Genomic DNA, 24,021 nt, shown 5'->3' with positions numbered 1-24,021 from the left:
CTTAGAATAAAATCTGCTATTTAGATTTAAATCTTGTTTTGTTATTTAGGTTGTTTTTGATGATTAAAATAGCTTTTCATGTTCAGATTTATTTGATAGGTTCTTAATAGGGAAGATCTTCAAAAAAATACCATCAAGCACCTCTGATCTCACCTCTCCCTCAGTGGGATCATGAGCTGGGACAAAGGTGACTTTGTTGCCAACAAAAACACAGCCTTTGCTTCGTCATGCATTCATTAGTGTTCGATTTTTATTTGCAGAAGTTGGTTACATGTTCAGAGTCTTGATTGCTTAGTTTGCATATCATTTCACATTATTTCGTTGCAAATAAACTTTTGTTCATTTTTCTTGCTGTTATTTAGGTCAAGTTAGGTCAAGATAGCTAGATCTTGGGTTTGCATAGTCTTTGTTTGGTCAGTTTTAGAAAATTGTGTGCAGATCACTTGTATTACCTCTCTATCTACCTTTCCTCCATCAGATAATTTGCTCCAACCCTTAATCCATGATTCCTACCCTTCATTTGCCATACTTTTCCCACCTTGCCCTAATTTCTACATTCTTGTGCATCATCGCTTCCTCCATCCTTGAACCAAATCCAATCGCTCCTTAGCCTTATGCGCCGGGTCCTAAACCCCTTAACATCATTATCCAACCTCCATTTCCACTTCCCCACCATTTTTCTTCCATAAACCCTCCAAAATCCACTTTTCGGAACATCCTGTAGAAAATTACAGAACATCCTGTAGAAATTCCAGAACATCCTGTAGAACACCTGCAGACTTCCTGTAGAAGCTCACGAATGAGGTTTCTTGATAGCCAAACTCTGTGAAACTCTCTGGAAGGGTGTTAGGGACCCTTAGGCCCTTTCTGAACCTTCTTGACCTCCTCCAAGCATTTCCTCTTGCCCATCCACCTCTGCACAGCCCAAAAACAGTCAAATCATATGCATAATAACTCTGGCAACTTATTCAAAAATACAAAAAGATGTTTTTTTCAAATGATACTGTAGAAGTAGATTAGAAACATGTATTTACCTTCCTAGAAGTCAATAGCATTGCTTTCAATAGCTTGCATCCTCTTTCTTGCATCAGTAAGGTTAGCTGGTAGAATTAGGGTTTGCTAGGGTTTGCGTTTTCTTTTAGCTTCTCAATCTCTTTCTGCAAGTAGATCAACCTTCTTTAAATAAGCTTTCGTCCATCAGTTAAAAAGCTTCTTCTCAGAGCTCATAGAAGTTGGCTTGAGTCCTTAGCGGACTTGTGCCAGCTGACCAAGTGACAGCTGCGGCACTAGCTAGTACTTGTGCATACAGCACCGTCGCTTCCAAGTTTGTTACGAACTACCGGGTTGATAAAATTAAGAGAAGGGAGTCCCAGGAGTTGCAGCATTATTGCTACAATACTGGGGCTCACCACACTTTTTGGCGTCGTTGCCGGGGAAGCGTTAGAGTATTGGTGATTGCTGTTTTTCTTCTATTTTCCACTACAACCTTCTGGTAAGTAGTTTATTTCATTTCATTTCCGCAAAAGTAGAGTAGATATTTCTTGCTTTCATAGATTAGCATTTCAATTCCGCAATTTCATTTCTGCAAGCGTAGATTAGCATTTCAATTCCACAAGCATAGCCCAGCATTTCATTCCTGCAATTTCATTTGAGCAAAATAGATTAGTCCTTTCCTACTTTCATTTCAAATCCGCATTTTCATTTCAGCAAGATAGTTAGTTGCAGTTCAATCTATTTCAGTATTGTAGGTACAGGTAGAAAAAACAAAAATCAACCAAAAAGATTTCCTTTCAAGCCTTGTAGGAGTAGAGATAATTCAAAAAAATGATTGCACAACACCCCCACTACTTCACACAGCCAACCTTCTCTCTTCTTCGATGGCTGTGATTAAAGAACCCTTAGGTGGACAGCAAGACATATTTAAAGAACCTCTAGGGGAGAAGAAGAAGAAAACATTCCTCTGGAGCAAATGGCTACAAATAGAAATGTTGGGAGCAGTACCTTATCCAAAAACGAATTTGAAAATCAGATGGAAGATTTCAAGAGTGATATAAGGCAGTTTCTTGCCATGCAACTGGATACCTTGCGGATCCAAAAGAAGCAAGAAGAAGCCAAGAGGGCTTTGGCCATCTTTTGTCCCAGGTGCACTAGAAAGCATCCTAGGAATGAATGTCCATTGCACTCCATAGAAGTGTGTTTTGTTTGTGAAGAAGACCATCCTACAAATCAGTGCCCTTCCTTGCCTGGACTTAAAGCTGCATATCAGAGAACCAAAGGAGCCACTGAATCACTCTATTATATGAACCAAAGGAGGCCACATGGACCTAGATCTTACCAGCATGAACTACAAGGGACATCTGAGACCTATTATGACCGCTATCAAGCCACTTTCATGCCTTCTTGCGGTCCCCCTGCTCATCCTTCCTGGTTCACACCTCCTCCTTATTCCTTCATAGATCCATATTATGCCCATGTCAGGCGGAAAGAGTCGATAGTGCGGACACAACCAACCTCCCTAGGAGCCTAAGACTCTCTAGTGACAAAAAAGACAAACAAGAGAAATCCTTCTCTAAACATGCATTTACCATACAAGAAATCAAGTGTTTAGATCCTACCTGTAGTCCAACGTTGTTGTAGTAGTCCAGCCTCGCCGATCCGGATGAGCTCCTCCTTCACTTCGAAACCTGCATTCACTAACAATCAAACGATTAAATAGCACATGATAATCTCATAAAATAAAGCATATTTAACATATAGACCAAGGAGTACATGAAACAACTCATAAATAACAAGTTATTGAGAAGAATGGACTCATTTGCATTAATAGGAAACAAAAGGAACAATTACAACCTGAACCTTGGTGTTGTGCAAGTCCCTCCCAGGTTCCATCAAGAGTTCTCCTTTACTTTGACAAAGCTCACCCACTTCCAAATGAAACAAGAAAGGATGGGAATCTCTCCTCACAAGCTTCTAAATGGGAGTCCTAATTCCAGCAGCATCTACCCTTAGAAATGTTTAGCTTTCAACCTCTTCTCCTTCTGGCCCAATGCCTGTATTTATAGTGTTCAAGAGGAAGTTAATCAGGTCCACCATCAATGGGATAATCCCCTCTTTGGATGGGATAGCTCCTCTCTTGATGGGATAAGTTCCTCTTTCATAGGGGTACATGAACCATCTGGAGGCGCTCAATACACGTCGAACAACCTTCTAGAATGCTCTAGAAATGACCACAAGTAACTTTTTAAAGATGAAACTCGCGCCTTTTGACCTTTACAGGGGTACGCACCTGCCCCTTTACATACAGAGCGTACAAGTACGCAGTTTTTGTGAACATTAGGTGCGTATACGCAGGTAAGGCCGAGAGAATCTGCGTACCCAGAGATAAACACATTTACAAAGACTTTCTCTCTTTTTGGAGTTTGACATGGAGAGCAAAGGCATAAGACTTGCCCAGGAGGATAGCATGACTGTTGATAGAGCCATACTAACTGTAAATAGCCATGGTGACATTTTTTAGTGTAACAGATTGCCCCCTAAAGTGCGAACCCTGTAGTAGATTAGGGTTTTGTATTATCTAGGAAGGGTGAGGTGCTTTATCATTTCAAGGATTATCTCGTGGAGAGCCTGGTCAGAACCTGCAATTTTCAACACAAAATACATGTATAAGATTATATCATCGCTGAGGTAGGCATTCCCATACTCAGATCAAAACTTTAACTAACAGACTAACTACTCTGATACAGGAATGATCTTGCAGTACATCATAATCATAGACTTTTGTAGACACAGTATGGACGCAGCCATCTGTTTATGATTAGTCTACTATATAATGAATACAAAACTCCTCACAGCCTGGATGGTGGGAACTAGATCCAGGGTCTTCATTTCTACTTCCCGAATTGGTACGATTCTAGCCATGCGAATAAATGAGTTGATGTCGAACATGGTAGAAACCACTTGATTACCAGTCAATGATGTAAACCGTTAACAAGTGTGAGAGAGACCACCAGTGATGTCAATGGTTCTCAAAGTACCCAGTACAATCCATGAAATGTGAATAAATGAGTTGATGTCGAACTCGTCACGGAATCCTTTGATCGAAAGTCAATGATGTAAACTGTCGTCAAAGGCGAGAAACCTGCCATTGATGCATGCAGACTTCAAGGTACTGTCGATTTCTAAGTCATCTTTCCAGATAATGTGTTGATGTCGATAGAAAGCGACCCGTTGCAGGCAAGCCCACAACACGAAATCATTGTTCAAGTTGAAGAAATGTTGTTGTAAGGACTGACTCAGGGATGGTCAAATGGATGACAAGTATTTTGCATATGAAAGTTTTGTTTGCAGACCTCTTGAACACATAACGACACAACAGATGGCTTGGTAACGAATGACTCAAAGTTAATCCCCGGAACCCGGCTGAAGACTTTCAATGTGGTTTGATCAACTGTGAGGCAAAGGATTTCCCAACCCAGGTGAATGAAAAGTGTCGTGTTCAAGAGTGGTAATAATGTTTCTTCTGAGACAAAGGATAACAAATAGGCTCATTCTTCTCTCTTTTCCCCCACCATTTCTGGCAAGTACCTCTTTATTTTTTACAAGCTTGAGGAGGATAACATATGCTTGATTATAAGCTCATCCTTCGGATGAGTCCAACCTAGTTTTGATTCAAACCCTAGGAAGGAGTGGTTCGTTCCTGTTTGTAATTGAACAGGCCCTTTACTGTGAAATTTTAACGAGCCCAGTATAGGAGAAACTCGGCATTTTTCAATTTTAGAGAGTCTGAAAAACTTAAGAAGACTCCAGGTTGAACTTTTTCGTAAATTTGTGTCCCCCAAGCCCGAAAAAGTATAAAATAATACCTGGGAGAACCGCTTGATCTTGCGACCAAGGAGTACTTTCATGATTAGTGTCTCTGACCTGAAAAGTAAAAAGCGATCAAGGACACGTTGTTTTATTTCCGTATCGAGTTTGAAACGACAAAAACCCGACAATCTTTTCCTGTTTTTACGGTCAGAAAAGAGCTATAAGGGGACCGTCTTTTAATTCCGTTTTAACGAGTGTAAAAGAAACGCTCGGCAATCTTTTCATGTTTTAGGAGTCAGAAAAGGGCTTAAAAGATGACTCTGATGTTTTGGTTCGTGAAAAATGACAATTTTTCCTCTAAATCCTTTTTGTCCTGCACAAAAACAACACATTACTCATACTTGTTTAAGATAGGCAAAAATACATTAAAAAACATCTTTCCATGGTGAAAAATAAACAAACTTAGCATTCATTCATCCAAAAAACCTATAAAAAGACTTTTTACCATGTCATTTTTACCATTTTACTGTTGAGGTTGAGAAAAGGGCTTTTGGCAAGAAACTTCCCGTGGACATTGCGGAGAATCCGACCGTCAGAATCGAGCGCCGTCTCTTTCAGGTATTCCACAACATCCTCCTCTTCAATTTCATCCATTTAGAATTTCATTTCAAGTTTTAGTTTGATTTTTTAGGGGGTTTAGGGTTTTAGGATATGTTTCTCGGGGTATGCAGGTGCCCTATGGGCGACCTGCGTACCCCGACTTTTTCGTATATAGGAAAAAGGTCGGGGTACGCAGCCCGCCTTTAGACCAGCTGCGTACCGCCGCTCTGTGTTTTGAACACGGTGTACGTACCCCGTGAAACACGCATTTTGAAACCCCAAACTCCAACTTCAACCAACCAAATTTTATTTAATGAATTCTAACTATTGTTTTTTGGTGTGTAGGGCATTCACCATGCTAGATTGGAGAGAAAGAGAACACGAGGACGTTGATTTGGCCGCAATTGATCATCAACCTTCTATTGATGCGTTAAAAGCATGTGGTTTGTACAAATACTGGGCCATACCTGGCATGAGGGGCCAGGTGCCATTCCTTGAGTGGCTGGTTGAAAGGTGGAACATTCAGGATCAATGCTTCTACATCGGAGAGAACCAGCTCAAGATAGAGCCCTCCGACATATATTTTCTCTCTGGCTTGCCTAATAGGGGCGAGCAGCTGACTCTGTCCGGGACTAGGCCGGGTGGCCAATCCCTTGCTAGCCTCCGGCTAGAGTGGTGCAACAATCAAAACCAGGAGAAAGGGATAGAAATCAAGTACATATCCCTGCCCGAACTTATGGTGATAGCCTTTACTGTTACCAGACTCTGCGGCGCAGCCGCCTTGCACATTGCCACCGGGTCCCAAATGCGGATGGCGATAGATTGCTACCGAGGCACCATTTTCAACTGGTGTGATGCTGTGTTGGCCAATATGAAGGGCCAACTAACCAGGGCAAAGAACGGACAACTGAAGACCTCTGGATATGGGCCTTTAGTTGTGAGCTTTTCCCTAGAGAGAGTTCCGATGCTGATCCCCCAGCATCTTACTGTTCTAGTTGGGGCTCCTCGGGAGCCTAAGTTGACGAGATGGGTTGCGGTAATGGCCCGGCATCCTGATGAGGGCACGACAGTTGTTCGATTTCCTGATGGTTACTTTCACTGGCTAGAGGGCCAGGTCTTTGCTATTCAGGATTTTCCTTATGCGGGAATGGATTTTCGGAATGATCTGGACATGGTTCTTCCACAGGGAGAACAATGGGACGACAGAGGTATTTCATTTTTCACAAGTTTTTAAATTATCTATTTTTTTTTGTTTTTTATATATCGTCTCAAAACTGACAGCACAAATTTCCAAAATGCAGATGTAGGTCCACGGCGTCCGGCCAACCTCCGGGCTTTTGAGAGGAGAGTACCAGCTGTACCAGCACCAGCCCCACAGGATGCGGCCGCAGAGACCTTAGCCGAGCTGGAACAGGATCTAGAGCGTCTGACGGCGGGTATACCAGAGACCACCATAGATGACATTCCTATTCGACTTCAGCGCTATGTGGTCGCAGTCCCAGGACCTTTTAGGAGGTTCCTGTGTAGGGTAGCGCGGGCAGTGGTCTCGTATAGAGAGCACCACCAGTGATTGGCTAGTCACTTTTGTAGACACATATGACCTTTTTGATTTTTTGTACTTATCATTTTTGCCGATCATAAGGTGTTTTTCAACCTATGATCGAAGACGATGTATATTTTTGACACACTCCTATCTATATATATATATATATATATATATATATATATATCATATATATATATATATATCATTATTACCGGCTTATCTTGTTTAACGTATGTGATGAAATGTTTTTAAATTTACTTGCATGATTATCGCAAATGTCTGTCCAACATTCGAGAAGCAATTGCATCTGCTAATGTATTTAAATACCTTGGAATATGTTGATATTCAATGTAATCAAATTCACGTTCCAAGAGACGCACTCTTAAAAACAACCTTAATAACACAGGATTTCTAATGGCATATACTCTATTAAGCTGTAATACAACGAGTTCAGAATCTAACCTCACTATCAAACGTCGAATTCCAAATGAAATAGATTCAGACAATAATTCAACCACTGCACTGTATTCTGCAATGTTGTTCGTTGTTTGACCGAGGCTCACCCCATGCATAGAAACTAACTTGTCAGAGGGCGAATAGATAACCCAAGCTGCGGAAGAGATATTCCGTGTACTACGACAAGCACCATTAGCAAATCCAATGTACATTTGGAGAGGCGTCGACATCTGCAATATCAAGAGTAAAACCAAGATAAGCCAGAATAACGACGAAAAACACACTTTCTAAGCTAAGCACACTATCTAAACTAACAAACATACTAGCTAGAAAGAAAACCTAACCTAACTAAAAAATTCTCCATACCCATCATTTAAGCATAATACCTCTTTAGGTAAAGTCCATTTCTGGGTTTACCCAAAGAGTCCCCATCAAAATCTACCAGCTCATAGGCCCCTTTTGCTAGCTTTCGCTTTACAATGTAGGGTCCATGCCACATAGGAACGAATTTTCCAGCACCTAGCTTATCGTTAGCTTGATCATATAATAGCACTAGGTCTCCCTCCGAAAAACTTCGAGGGGTCACATTTCTATCATACTGAGCTTTCATTCGCTTCGCGTGAGTCTCGATTGCCAATGCATCGTCACGTCGAGTCTCATCTAATTGAGCTAAGTATAATAAACGTTTCTCCTCTTCGGAAGTAGCTGGGAGTAATTCGACAGCCATTTGAAGTGATGGGATTTCGCATTCAATGGGTAACACAGCTTCCAAGCCATAAACTAGCTGGAAAGGAGTGAACCCTGTTGAAGTTTTCACTGAAGTTCGGTATGCCCATAGCGCTGAAAATAACATGTTGTGCCAATTCGACCGATGAATACCAATGATTCGTCGGATCATGATAACCAGAACTTTGTTGATAGACTCAACCAAACCGTTGGCTTGCAGATAATAAGGAGTAGAGCTATCGTGGCGTAAACCAAGCTGGCTTGTAAGCTCAGTCATCATGATGTTTCGAAAATGGCTCCCATGGTCAGTGATGATCGCTTGTGGGACACCAAAAGTTAAAGAACATCGAAAAACTAAGTCTGCCCCCCGGCGATAAAGTGTATCTCCAATAATTCTGTATTGCTGGGATTGAAACCGAATTTTTCGACGCTCCGACTTTGAAGCTTCAGGCCGAAAGGTTTGGGTTTGGAGATAGATGATGATATCCCCATACCACGGATCTACAGTACTGATAAGAAACAAAGATTCGTCTGCGATGGACTCCTCTGCCACAGTCTCTGTGTCAGTACGCGGGAAATCACACATCAATTCCGCGAAAACTAAGGATTTCTTAGACTTGGACTTCTCGAACTCCAAGTCGAACTCTTGCAGGATAACGATCCATTTAGAGTACTTGCTCCCTAGCAGCTGTTTAGTCAAAATATAAATCATAGGGTTGCAATCCGAAATAACTGTAGTTTTACGGAGAAGAATGTAGTGACGAAAACGCTGGACAGCTTGAACGGCTGCCAGGGCCAATTTCTCCACATGCGAATATTTTAGCTCAGTGGGGTTTAACGTCCTACTAAGATAATATATCACATGTTCCATTCTGAATTCATGTTCTTGGACTAACACCATTCCAATAGTGGAATGCGAAGCTGCGAGGTATAAGAAGTAGTCCTGGTTGTAGTTGGGAGGATGCAACAACGGTGCATGGGTCAACGCGTGCTTAAGTGCATCAAAAGATTGTTGGGCAATCTCGTCCCAAAAGAATTGAGCATTCTGTTTCAACAACCGTGTAAAACCCTTAGTGACCTCGGCGTAGTTTGGAATGAATCGGCATAAAAAGTTTGCTTTCCCTTGCAAACTTTGGAGTTGGCGCAAACTTGAAGGAGGAGGCAATTTGATGATAGCTTCGACCTTCGAGGGATCGATGCGAATGCCGGCTTTTGAAACAACAAATCCCAGCAATCGACCCGCTTCTATACAGAATACACACTTGTGCGGATTCAACCGAATACGATAATGCCTACACCTCATAAAGATTGCTCGTAAGTGGACAAGGTGATCAGCTCGATGTAAAGAATGAGCAGGCAAATCATCGAGGTACGGTTGCACAATGTGCTTGATGTCATGAAATGCATAAGACATCGCCCGTTGAAAAGTGGCTCCGGCATTCTTAATCCCAAAAGGTAATTTGCAGTAAGCAAATGTCCCCCATGGGCAAATGAATGCCGTTTTTGGTTGATCGGCAGGTAGAATATTGATTTGATTATAGCTCGAAAAACCATCCATAAAGGAAAACATTTCACTTCCGGCACAATCATCAATTATTTGATCGATATAGGGCGTAGGATAGTTGTCTTTTGGACAAGCTCGATTTATATCCCTATAGTCGATACAGATTCTTATTGTTCCTTGTTTCTTGTTAACTGGAACAATATTCGATACCCAATCTGTTAACGGGATTGGATAAATGAAACCTGGTTTCAACAGCTTTTTGACTTCTGCTTTAATCGCAGCTGCTTTTCGAGGGTGAATCTGACGCAACCGTTGTTGGACAGGTTTAGCGTCCGGATAGGTCTTTATTTCATGAACAACAATGGCAGGATCGATTCCTGGCATTTCCTCATAAGACCAGGCAAACACATCGTGGAATTCTTGGAATAGGGCCTTGTAAGTTTGAATTTCATCTTCTGTACATGAGGCACCTATATGAATGTTTTCCTCAATTCCAGACTTCACTGAAATGTCAATGGGAACAGTACGAGAAATATTCCCTAAATTCAACTCTGAATCAGGATGTTTCGTTGGATTCTGAGCGTCTTTGACATATTCAGCGGTAAAAATAGATGAAAAATCGTTTTCAAAAGCATCACCCTCAGGTAAAAACGAAGATCGATGATGGAGATCTTCCCATGGTAGATCGTCTACACTTAGGATTTCGCGAAGTTGCTCGTCAGATGACACGACTTCGGGAAATGCTATCCATTCTGAGGTTGATGTGAAAAGTGATTCCTCACTGACCACATTCATTTGGTCGATTTGGGTTGAACGCGAGTCGGTAAAAGACATGACGGCTTCATAAGCAATTTCATATGGACTCAAAGGCATAGCATCACCGAATGAGTCTATCTCAGATTCATATGGGACAATCCAAGGATCATCGTAAATAATGGTGTCTAATGTAATCATATGAATTGATGCAAATGAAGGGTCTGCGTTGATTGGAGGGAAAGGAAAAGTTCCCAGTAAACCGGAATCTTTCACTAAACCTACGCCAACGTCCCTATAAGGGATTGTCGTCTTACCAACATGCTGGATACTCTCTGAAGAGGCTGGGTCGGATGGAAAGTATGTCAGCTGATCAATTGTCACGATCTTGCCATTATGTGGAAACTTTATTACTCTGAAGACCGATGAAACGACCGCTGTCATAGCATATGACCAACTTCGACCCAGAAGAAGGTTGTAGTCTAGAGGGGCATCAACCACCTCCACATCCAGACCAACGGTTTTACCTTCTACCCCTATAGGCAATTCCTGTAGAATACCAAACGGACGGAACCCACGGCCATCAAAGGCCTTAAGGATGGTCGGGGATTGGTTCAGTGAAGGGGAACCAAGCGATCTCCAACACTGAATCGACATAATACACGTAGAAGCTCCTTCATCAATTACAGTCTGATGAATAGGCCTGTTTTTTACTATCACTGGAATCTGGAAAGCCATTTGATGAGGGAGACGCGGTGTACTATTTTCTAGATCAAAGATTATCAGATTCGGGTCCTGAACATCAACAGCTCCGATAGCCGACAAGAGTAATTTTCGCTGTGCTGGGCATGATTGCAGCACTTCTAAAGCCGACATTGCTGAGGGTGAAACAGCTAAGTCCTCAACAATGTTGTAATTCTGGGCCGCTCTCGCATGTGGATTGAAAGCAGACCTTCGAAGTACACCCTTGGCGGGCAGTTTGATTACTAAGTCCGGGTTAGGTTTTTCGATCTGTATTGGATCGGAACCAGGAGCTGAGGTTGATGGATTAGAATGAGAAGATTCTGCTTCCTTACCATCAACAGGATTCTTACTACCATAATCTTGCGACCGAGTCGCAATCCTCACATGAGACATCATCAAAATGGGTTCTTCACTGGCAGTCGAGGAAGAACCTATCATCTTACTCTCCTGCTTTGGAAATGGATCTTTCAACACAGCAGGAGTGGGAGAACCTTTGACTATTTTCACAACCTCGGCCCGATGAGGGCAATCTCTTGTAAAATGATCCTCTTCACAAATAAGACAAGGATATCGAGGTTTGCGCTTTTCGTCGTTGGTTTCCGACTTTTCTATTTTCTCCTTCGGAGCCTTGTCTGCTTTAGCCTTCTTCTTTCCTTTCTTCTTTCCACCGTTTTTTGATTTGGCCGTAGATGACTCTACAGCGTGAATATCGGCGGAAAGTTCAGGAGAAGACTCTCCTATCGGGGAATCAGGCAAGGTGATTATAGGAGTAGTAGAATTCTTGGAAGACTTCTTCTTGCTCTTTGTGTTCATCGTACCAATCATACCATCAGCGGCATGAGATCCCGAAGGAGCAGCAGCAATTTGATTCGATTTTGGAAGATCTGGGATCTTCTCGTGTAACGTACCCGACTGAGTATAAACTAAGTCAAGGTACTACGCCTGAGCAATGACTTGCTCCTCAGTAACTACTCCGGCCTTAGCTACATCTTCAGTAATCTTTGGTAATAATGATTTAACAAACCATTCAGCTAAGATTTGGTCCGGAATAAAAACTTTCACTAACCTTCTTCGACGTCTCCACTCATGAATGTGATCGGAAATATACGTGGACGTCGATTGTTTTAGTGAAGTTAATAATTCCGTGTCGTTATCGTATCTGACCGGCAACTGAAAGTGAGTTAAGAACGAGGTAGCTAACTGGCTAAAATTGTAAAAAGAGGCTCGTGGTAACTCAATGTACCACTTGGCCGCGAGACCAATGAGTGTACGCTGGAAAAGACGTAAGTGGATCGAATCATCCGAGATAGAATTTGAAGCACACCAGAGGTGGTAAGTCATCACGTGATTGGACGGATCCTCTCCAGACTTACCTTCGAACTTGGGTATATCACTGGGAAACTTATTTGGCATTGGCGGCCAGAACGGAAGATATTGAATTGGATCATTCGTTAGGCGCGTCAAGTCTGGTAAATCCAAAGTTGCGATAAACGGTAATTGCCGGTTAGGATCTCTAAAACTCTGGGTCACAAGACCAGTCCCAGGAGGAGGATATCCAGGATAACTAGGAACAGGAATCGCATTAGGGATATTATATCCTCCTGGAAAACCAGGATTAACCGGACCGTACTGGGGTTGTTGGGGTTGTTGAGGTTGTTGGTAAGTGTACCCAGGATACGGCTGATACTGGTAAACCGGCTGCTGGACAGCTTGCCCATATTGGTACTGTCCCTGGTACGGTTGATGAACAAATTGTGGTTGAGTAGTGACAACCGTACTTATACCAGGTTGACCTACAGGCATCTGAACCATAGTTTGAATCGTAGATCCAGATAAGGGTAAAGATGTCTAAGGAGTAGTTACAGAGACAGTAGAAACAGGAGCTGTCGATACTCCAAAAGTAAGTGCGGCAGATGTTGCGGTAGTTGCAGCAGCCGTTTGAGATGGAGTACTGGGTGCAATTGGTGGCTGAGTAACTACCAAAGTTACAGAAGTTTGAACATTTGACTAGACAGGTTGCAGTTGCTGGGGTGAACCAGAAACTACGGGTTGTCCGGTTTGAGGTAACAACTGTATACTTGGCTGAAACACCTGTTGACCTTGTGATGGATCCCACACTATCATTCCAGGGTATTGACCCGTAACAGGTTGAGGATACTGGGATCCATAACCGGATTGAGGATAGGATTGATAACTGAAAGGTACAGTTCCCATACCTTGAACGTATGACTGACCTTGAGGTGGTTGATAACCTTGACTCGAGTATTGACCTTGAGGTTGATAACCTTGGGGTAAACACTGATACTGGGGTTGACCTTGACCTTGAGGTTGATACCCTTGAGGTTGACCCTGGGGTACATATTGAGGCTGGGGTTGACCTTGAGGCGTGTATTGTACCATAGGTACATACTGACCTTGAGGCTGCCCCCCAGACACAATTTGTGTACCTTGAGGTTGCCCCCCAGGCGTTAATTGAGGCTACCCCTTAGGCGGTAATTGACCACCTTGAGGTTGAGAAATGGGAACTGAACCTGACATCATGTAAATGTCCCCTACACCCAACAGTTTATTACCATTGTTTCCAGCTAATAACCCATGATCAACGGGTTGAGGAGATGCCCCCGCAAAGATACCAGAAAGTGACTGATACCCGGTGGGAACAGAAGGTCCGCCGTGCAAGAAAGATTCAGAAGATTGAGTAAACACGGATGACTGACCAGACATATTTACAGGAGTATAAATACCTCCAGGTGGAAAAGGAGTACGCGGTGGAGAAAAATTTAACCCTGAGTTGTCTAAATAATTAGTTAACGAAAGGTACCAAGTAGTACTTCTAGGAGGGCTGTAAAAGATAGATTCACGCTCCCTTAGATCAATAGTAGGTCGATCTTCAAGGTTAGAGACGCCTATTTCTTCCTCTGGAGCAAGTTCTTCGATAGCAATCAAACCAGTAGGAAGATTTTCGGTGATAACTCGTTCTACTCTTGGTGAATTTGGAACACTAGAAGTTGGAGTAACAGGCTCAGATATTTCAGGTTCCTCACCTAAATCACTAGTAGATGAAAAGCTACCAGCAAGCTTGGAAACTGTAACAGCTTCGGGATTATAACCTGTCTCTAGACTTTGGTAATCTCGATGGACTACCAAGGAAGACTCTCCTTCTTCAGGTGAACCTACTCTACTGCCACTAGGAGGAGTTACAAGGACCTTCAAGCCTTCGTACTGACCCGGGACGTCTTCAGGAGGTCCACCCCATGATCTACGGAGTTTCCTCAACAAATCCGTTCCGGTAACAATCTCAGGTGACTTGCCCCGAAGTCTACGGGACTGTCTCGGTAATTCCGCCACAGCTAAAAGCTTTTAACTACTACACACGAAAACAAAGTAAAATCTCAAATCAAACCACCTAAAGTCTCTAAAGAACCAAACAAATTTGAATCATACGCCTAAAGAATCTAGGGCATCAAACCAAACACAAACAGTAGCCTTCCAGACTGAAAACGCTAGTTGGAGATGAAACCCAACATCGCTGGATTCAGTAGAGAAGTGGCGGGTGGAACAGTTACCCCGGCAACCTGCTTAATGAATAGAACGGCACAAGTTCCTCCACTTTAACCGTCTCGAGTGAAGTGAACCCCCCGGAAAATCCAAGTGAGTCTAGCCAACGTCTGCTCCAGGTACAGTGGGATCTTCCCTCCACCGTCACCTCGGTAGAATCCTAAAGATAATGGTCACTAAGGTTACCAACCGCAACAAATGCACCTGGGGGAACAGTCTAAACTCCGACAGCACGCAAGGGCAGAGTATCAAGCTCAATCCCCTTGCCGATTCCTTGACAATAATCCAAGGTTTACCGACAAGTGACCCCTGGCTCCTCGACAATGGTTAATCTGAGGTTTACCGTTTGTAATACGTGCGTGTCTGGCGTCGTTCCCAACGAGGGAGGATTGATCCCCTCACTGGTTCGGACACGAGCTCGTGCTTCTCCTTTAAGAGGAGCTTTCCCAGAGTACAAATGAGACAATTGGATTTATTCTATCACAAGATAAGCTACTTGTTTGGTTTTGTTGTCTTGGAGAGTTAATTACTCTCCTACTCCAAGACACTAGCCTGATCTAAATTGGTGTTTCAGAGCCCTAGTAAATAAAATTTACTAAGTTGATTTTACTTTAAGCGTTAATTTTTATGGTTTTCTTTAAAGACAAAAGGTAGCGGAAATGAAACCAATGGTGCGTAGACTTGACTCAAACCACTACAAAGATGCACCTAAGATGATTTACACTACTTTTCTCTTTCAATGAAACTCCTAACTAAGAGAGTTGGAAAATGCAAATTTTATAGAAAACAACTTTCTTAGTAAAGACAATCAAAGAAACAATTCTCTTTATATTTTCAAAACGCACAACTCATGACCACTAATTACTCTACGAAATTTCCTTTTTCCTCCCAAAAGTCTACAAATGCTACCAAAGCAAACTTTTTCCAAAAGATTTTTTGTGTTTTTTCTATATTAATAAAGCATGTAAAGACTATTTTAACGAAAATCAATCGTAAAATCTATAAAATCTACGAAAAATTGACTCACAAGCAAATCAAAAGGAAATTTACTCTAAAGCAAACCTAACGAGGCAAAAGCCTACAAGGATGATTCTAGGTTGTTTTACTTGACCACAATCAAGCCAAGGACCAGCTAATGCAGAATCAAAAAACCAGTCAAAACAAAACTCAAATCTTTTTGTTCTTTTTGTAAAATGGAATTCAATACTCAATCAACAAGCACTTCGAAATTCGCCAAAGAGATAACTCAAAGGTAAGTTGCTCTCACAGGTAGACTTTATGACAGGTCCGACTCCTAAGAAGGCTGACAAAACCAGAGAGATCTAAGGCTTGACAACTTCTACCGCCAAAGTCACTACAGGACCTACTCAAAAATCAAACCCTAGGGCTTAAACTTCTATGAAATCCACTAAAACACTCAATGCTATCGAAACAAGTTCAGGTGAAGATCTTTGACAGGAGACTAATGGATTTGGGCAGTAAAGACTAAGAAAAAGCAAAATCTAAGAGGAAAAATGTAAAAAATGGAAATTTCTTAATTTTTAGCAGGGTACGCAGGCAACCTGTTAAGACAGGTGCGGGCCCGCTCTGTGCACACAGCAACAGTGCGTACAGGTACGCACTGTGCAATACTCAGAGCGTGCGTACTACTGGAAAAACCAAGAAAAACTAAGTCTATTTTAACCCTAAGCTAGCCCACCCAAATACAAAGTCACAGAGCCAAAAGCCAGAAAATTAATGACTTTTCTCAAATCAAAGTTGCATACAAAGGAAAAAACTTTCACATCAATGGAGTCCCCAGCGGAGTCGCCATTTTGTCAGGTGAAAAGAGTCGATAGTGCGGACACAACCAACCTCCCTAGGAGCCTAAGACTCTCTAGTGACAAACAAGACAAACAAGAGCAATCCTTCTCTAAACATGCATTTACCATACAAGAAATCAAGTGTTTAGATCCTACCTGTAGTCCAACGCTGTTGTAGTAGTCCAGCCTCGCCGATCCGGATAAGATCCTCCTTCACTTCGAAACCTGCATTCACTAACAATCAAACGATTAAATAGCACATGATAATCTCATAAAATAAAGCATATTTAACATATAGACCAAGGAGTACATGAAACAACTCATAAATAACAAGTTATTGAGAAGAATGGACTCATTTGAATTAATAGGAAACAAAAGGAACAATTACAACCTGAGCCTTGGTGTTGTGCAAGTCCCTCCCAGGGTCCATCAAGAGTTCTCCTTTACTTTGACAAAGCTCACCCACTTCCAAATGAAACAAGAAAGGATGGGAATCTCTCCTCACAAGCTTCTAAATGGGAGTCCTAATTCCAGCAGCATCTACCCTTAGAAATGTTTAGCTTTCAACCTCTTCTCCTTCTGGCCCAATGCCTGTATTTATAGTGTTCAAGAGGAAGTTAATCAGGTCCACCATCAATGGGATAATCCCCTCTTTGGATGGGATAGCTCCTCTCTTGATGGGATAAGTTCCTCTTTCATAGGGGTACATGAACCATCTGGAGGCGCTCAATACACGTCGAACAACCTTCTAGAATGCTCTAGAAATGACCACAAGTAACTTTTTAAAGATGAAACTCGCGCCTTTTGACCTTTACAGGGGTACGCACCTGCCCCTTTACATACAGAGCGTACAAGTACGCAGTTTTTGTGAACATTAGGTGCGTATACGCAGGTAAGGCCGAGAGAATATGCGTACCCAGAGATAAACACATGTACAAAGACTTTCTCTCTTTTTGGAGTTTGACATGGAGAGCAGAGGCATAAGACTTGCCCAGGAGGATAGCATGACTGTTGATAGAGCCATACTAACTGTAAATAGCCATGGTGACATTTTTTAGTGTAACAGCACAACCAGTTGCTCATTCGTTTCACTCTTATAATCAGCCACAGCCTCAGTGGAATGCACCTCATCAGGGGTGGAGGCCCCAATACAACACTCCTCCCACTTTTTTTCCTCCACCACCTACTCATCCACAACCATCGCCTCCTGCTCCACCAAGGCAACCCCAAATTCCTGCCCAACCACAACCCCATCCACATCCATCTCAAATATACACCCCCACTCAACTATCTGTACCACCATTTCCACACCTACCCATTGCAGTAGCTCAACCCAATTGCAAAGTTGAGGCACAACATGTCCAAATGACTCCTCTTGAGCTCGATGATCTTCACCATAGCTTAGGAAGAGTGTTGCAAAACAGAGATTATATTGACAACATTGAAGGACCAAAGGCAAAAGAAGATTCCAAAGAGGAGATCAAAGCACCATGGGCTGCACTTGATGAAGAGAAGACATCAGATCAGAGATCAAGAAAGCTCCCTCATGGTTACCATCAAATCTTCCATGTATTCAGGAGAAAGATCAGCAAAAAGAGGAAGATGAGAAAGTCATGGTAGAAGGTGACATGAAACATGATCCAGATCAGCAAAAGGACCAAGGATATCATAGCTATATTGAGATATGGTTTCAAACGATCACTAAGTTGCAGCAATACTCTCTTCTTCAGCTATGTTTGATCCCTTCAAAGTCAAATCATTTGGTCTCTGAAAGCTGGATAGCTGTCAAAGCATGCATCTCAAGCCGCCACATCATTTTGTCTCTAATCTCGATGTGCACATGGCTCCATTGGAAGTATTCTTATACTTGAAAATGATTTTGTTTTTCAAGTAGGGTAGGGTAGAAAAAAAAAAAGAAAAAAGAGAAAAAATGAAAATAAGAAGAAAATAAAAATCTAAGGTGAAAACCTCCTCGGAGGTGCCTTAGATTGGCTCATTGATTGAAAACCTCCATGAGGCGGTCAATGGGTTGGAAAGAAGAGGAAATAAAAAGGGAATAAGATCCCTGGGTGAAAACCTCCCTTGGAGGTGCCCAGGGCAGGCAATTAGGGTGAAAACCTCCATGAGGCGCCCTAGTTGTTTTTCAAAAAAAAAGGAGAAAAAGAAAAAGAAAAATAAACATAATTTCCATTGAATAATTGCAGGTTGCAGCAAGGACATTGTAGGTCAAAAGGATCTCTCAAAACAAAGACAGAGGAAGTTCTGTACCTTCTATAGGAAGTTCTGTGTTTTCTACAGGAAGTTCTGTGTCTTCTACCGGAAGCCTACAAACAAGCCAAAATTGATCTCTGAAGAGGAACGGAAGGTCAGGAATCTGTCCATGAGGCCTGCAAGCATCCATGTTTCCATCCCTCACCCTTATCCATCATTTTTTCCATCTCATTGTGCGTCTTTCCTCAAAACTGTTTGTTCTACATGAAGTTCCTGTAGAAATTACACGATTTCTACAGGAAGCTAGAAATGGATTTGAAAAAGGTAGTTTGGCGAACATGATAGCTTCCTCAAGGGTTCAGAAGTCCTCCTGTAATCTTAAAACTCCTCCTCCATCACCTCCATGCCTGCATCACAACCCAAGCTCATTTTTTTTTTACCATGCAAAAACTTGCAGAATGCTTTGAAGAAGAAATACATAGAACAGAATTTGTTTTTGCCCTAACTTGAAAACCATGCATCCATTTGAAAAACTGTTTTACAGGGAATTGTACAGGGATGATGGAAACATGCCCGAGCAGTTTCAGCCAATTCCGGTGCATGGTTTCCAAGAAACCAGCCTCCATCACCTTCAGCCATTTTTGTATTTTCTCCATATCTGTGCATCCATTTCAAAACCTGTTTCATGGGGAGATGCATATGGGTGATAGTAGCCTACCCAAGCAGTTTCAGCCGATTCCGATGCACGGTTTCTGAGAAATTGAACTCTAAAATCTTCAGCCATTTTTTGTTTTTCTCGAAAGTTGTGCATCCATTGATCGCAATTTTTTTATGGGAGGTGCATAATGATGATAGGAACATGCTCAGGAAGTTTCAGATCGATCCGGTCTATCGTTCGGGAGCAATGGCGAAAACAAGTTTCGGTCCTGTGAAAATTCAGCAGCAGCAGCTTGAGGGTGCAGATCTGAACGTGAAGCCAGCTCCTACAACATGGATCCAGCCACAGGATACCTGCAAAAGAAAAAATAGCCATGAATCAGCCACCAAGCCCTCATACAACCACAGAAACCAATGCATGCAGAAAATGAAAGGCCACAGCACCTCACGGCAGCCACATTCGACTTCCTGGTATGTGAATAAACTCATTCCTCTATTTCATGAATCTAATCTAAGCACTGCATGAACGAATGAGATGGTGGGATTCAACCAGGAAGCTAGCCAGATTCGATTGCACTCATCCAGGCAAAAATCACGCAGCATACGTGTATAGTCGTTCACGTGAAATTCGAAAAAACACAGGTAGTGGTAGACGCGTTGCACTCCAGCGCACAGGACATCAAATGATTAATAGATAGAAGAGAACATGCAGTTCATAACATCACTGCAGTTCAAATAAATCCAGTGCACATTTTAGCCACCTCACCACAAATCACACAGCAATTAACGAACGCTCAGCTGAAACTCACAAACTGGTGTTAACTTGCACTTGCAATATTTTCAACTGAAGTATGCATCCTCCGCTTCCACAAAATGATTAACCCGTCGTCCTCCATTGAGATTTGCGGCCTGGTTCACAATTCTCCAACGTATCGGGCTCACTCAGAGGCGCAGGGGCGTTCTACAGGAAGACGTTCTATAGGAAAGTACAACAAAGCCTTCCAGAGCAGAAAAGCCCGAGTTTTTCTTCATCAAATTTGGAGCTTGAAGAGAGGTAGGCTCAAAAACACCATTCCCATGCATGCTATTTCGAAAGGTGGTGAACTAGCTTGTTTGAAGTGGGGAAAATTAAAACCAGTCTGCTTGTGGGTCAAGAACGGTGGTTTGCTTATATGATACACATAATTTCTTTTAAATGGTGTTGCATTGTACTCACCTCCATGATTCCTGTTAACAAACTCTCCCCACTATTATGAAAAACCGTTGTAAGGCTCACCTGTGCACGTATCAATTTTTTGTGTGACTGTTATATGATTGATATAAAAATCTGCTCTGCACTCTATCTGTGAGAGCTTCACTCCCTTTGACAAGTCGAAGTCTTGGGCGGCAGCAGTATTTTAACCAGAGAATTGGTGAAAGGGGGAGATACAAATAGCAGAGAAAACCTGACCTGAGAACCAAGGGGGAAAACCACATCCGAATTTCCAGTCTAACCAGAGCTCAAGCCGAAAACAGGGTATCTTCACCATGCCTGGAGGGTTTATCGGAAAGGAACCCTAGGATTCCAAGAAATTGAGAGAAACTCCTAAGGTGGTAGACCTGTTTACCCATGCAAAGTGGATGACCTTTTGTGATAAAATCCAAGGTCACGATGATGAAATAACAGAGGGGTTCCTAAGGTCCCTGCAGCCCAAATCAAAAACATTGGCAATTGTAAATTTCAAGGGATTGACCTTGAAACTCACCCCACAACTCATTAGCCGGGTCACTAAATTGCCATTGGGAATGCCCTGGGATAAAGAGGAAAGGAAATTGGGCCAAAAAGCTAAAAAGGAATTCTTCCTACCAAAAGAATAGTTTTCAGAGGATAAAAATGGGGTCCGGAGAGCTAGCTTACAGCCATTTTGGAGTGAGGTCAGCCTTCAAATTATGAAATATATTACCTGTGAGGGGCGATTTAGTACCAGACCAGCTGGCTCATCATGGGCTTATCAAGCTCCTCGTAGAAGATGCCCTCCATACTTATACTGTCCCTATCTCATGGGAGATTTTCCGTAATATGACCAAGAATGATGATATCCGAACCCTGGCAGAAGAACTCACTTCATCCAGCAGTGAGGAGAAGGAACATATTGAGGCAGAGAAGAAACCTAAAGGTAAGGAAGCTAAGGGTAAGAAAACCCAGGACAGGCCATCACAGGAAAAGCCACAAGAACAACAAAAGGAAAAGCAAGAAAAAGGACAAGTTGTTGAGGCCAAAGCTGGGAGTAAAATAAAAACACCAATGCCAAGGGAGAAACGGTTGCAAACCCGGGCAGAGAAGACTGAAAGGATGCAAACAACACCCAAGGAAACCACAACACAAGTCAAAGAGAAGGCACCCCCAGCCAAGCAAGCCAAATCAGGGAAAACTGGTTCTACAGGAAGCCAGCAGACTATTTCTACAGGAAGCCAGAAAACTGCTTCTATAGGAAGCTAGAAAACGGCCACTACAGGACTTTCTACAGGAAGTCTGGGGAAAGGGCAGCAGAAGTAGAAATTGGCCAAGATTTTAGCTAGGGAGGCAGCAGTCGTGCTGACCACCCTAAGCACATCCCCCAAGCAGAAGGAGAAGCGAAAGAGGGAGCTTCCACTATATTTTAAGGCAAGAAGGAGCATGCAGATAAGAACTGGCAGACCCCAACCACAGTCAAAAGAGCCAATCACAATTGTAGACACCTCAGCTACACAAAAGGAGAGGTCTCCCTCAAAGGCATCCATCACCTATGAATGGGGAAGCCCGAAGACATCCACCTGGAGAGAAAGAATGGAAATGTTGGACACAAAGGCCTCTCTACAGGATGCTGAGACAGTTCTACAGGAAGCTGAGAATTCTCTAGGAAAAGGAGCATAGGCAGTGGGAAGAAGCAGAGAGAAAAGCATGGTTTCATGACTGAGAAGAGGGCATCACTTCAGAATCTTGGCATGACAGGGAGGCCACCAGGGCCATCAAAGATGAGGAGATAGATTAGTTGCTTAGAGGATGAGCAACACCTTCAATAGGGGGGTGATGATGAGCCCCAAAAATGGATAATTATATGGGCTCATTCAACCTCCTAATTCGACTTAATCCACCATTCTCATTAGTTTATTGCATGTTTTTTATTATATTTATGGTAATAGAGTGAATTGGGTTAGTCATTATGCCAACAAGTCTAATGTGTGCTTTGTGTAGTCTTTTTGGTCAATTTGGAGACAAAATCAAAGGTTTTAATGAGCACTTGGCAGCCAAATTCGTGGGAGAACAAGGGAGAGGATTTGTAGGAAGGTGTCCCCTTCATTTATGGGCCTGTCATGCAGAAAGAGTCAATTTTGCGGACAAAACCGACCTCCCTAGAAGCTAAGGCTTTCTAGTGACAAACAAGACAATTAAGCCCTATCTTTCCCTAAATATGCATTTAGAATACAAGCAATCAGGTGTTTAAAACATACCTTTAGTCCAACGCTATTTGTAGCAGTCCAGCCTCTCCGATCCAGATGGGCTCCTCCTTCTCTTCGAAACCTGCATTCACTAACAAGCAAACGATTACATAGCACCTGAATAACTCATAAAATAAAACATATTCATCATAAAGACCAAGGAGTATATGAAACAAATTATGTATAACAACTTGTTGAGAAAAATGAACTTAATTGTATTAAGTGGAAACAAAAGAAACCATTACAACCAGTGCCTTGGTGTTGTGCAGGTCCCTCCCAGGGTCCAGCAAGAGTTCTCCTTTACTTTGATCAGCTCACCCACTTCCAAATGAAGCTAAGAAAGGATGGGAATCTCTCCTCTCAAGCTCTATAAGGGAGTCCTAATTTCAGCAGCATCTACCCTTAGGAATGTTCAGCTTTCAACCTCTCCTCCCTCTGGCCCAATGCCTGTATTTATAATGCTTTGGAGGAAGTTAATCAGGTCCACCATCAATGGGATAAGCCCCTCTTTGAATGGGATAACTCCCCTCTTGATGGGATAAGTTCCTCTTTCATAGGGATACATGAACCATCTGGAGGCGCTCAATACACGTCAAACCATCTTCTAGAATGCTCTAGATTCGACCACAAGTAACTTTTTTGAAGTAAAACTCGTGCCTTTTGACCTTTACAGGAGTACGCACCCACCCCTTTACAGACAGAGCGTACAAGTACGCAGGTATTGTGAACTTGGGGTGCGTACACGCAGGTAAGGTTAAGAGAAACTACATAACCAGAGTTAATTGACTTTTTAAGGACTTTCTCTCTTTCTTGGAGTTTTACATGAGGAGCAGAGGTATAAGACTTGCCAAGGAGGATAGTATGACAGTTGATGGAGCCATACTAACTGTAGATAGTCATGGTGACAAATTTTAGTGTAACAGATTGCCCCCTAAAGTGCGAAGCCTGTAGTAGATTAGGGTTTCATATCATCTAGGAAGGGTGAAGTACTTTATCATTTCAAGGATTATCTTGTGGAGAGCCCAGTCGGAACCTGCAAATATTCAACACAAAATACATATATAAGATCATATCATCGCTGAGGTAGGCATTCCCATACTCAGATTGAAAACTTTAACTAACAAACTAACTACTGCTCTGATATATGAATGATTTCGCAATACATCATAATCATAGACTCATGTAGACATAGTATGGAC

Source organism: Pinus tabuliformis, chromosome J (genome assembly GCF_031772625.1).
Source record: "Pinus tabuliformis cultivar Carrire ecotype Pingquan chromosome J, CPIR1, whole genome shotgun sequence".
Lineage (NCBI taxonomy): Eukaryota > Viridiplantae > Streptophyta > Pinopsida > Pinales > Pinaceae > Pinus > Pinus tabuliformis.
Note: the sequence above shows the minus strand (reverse complement) of the source record.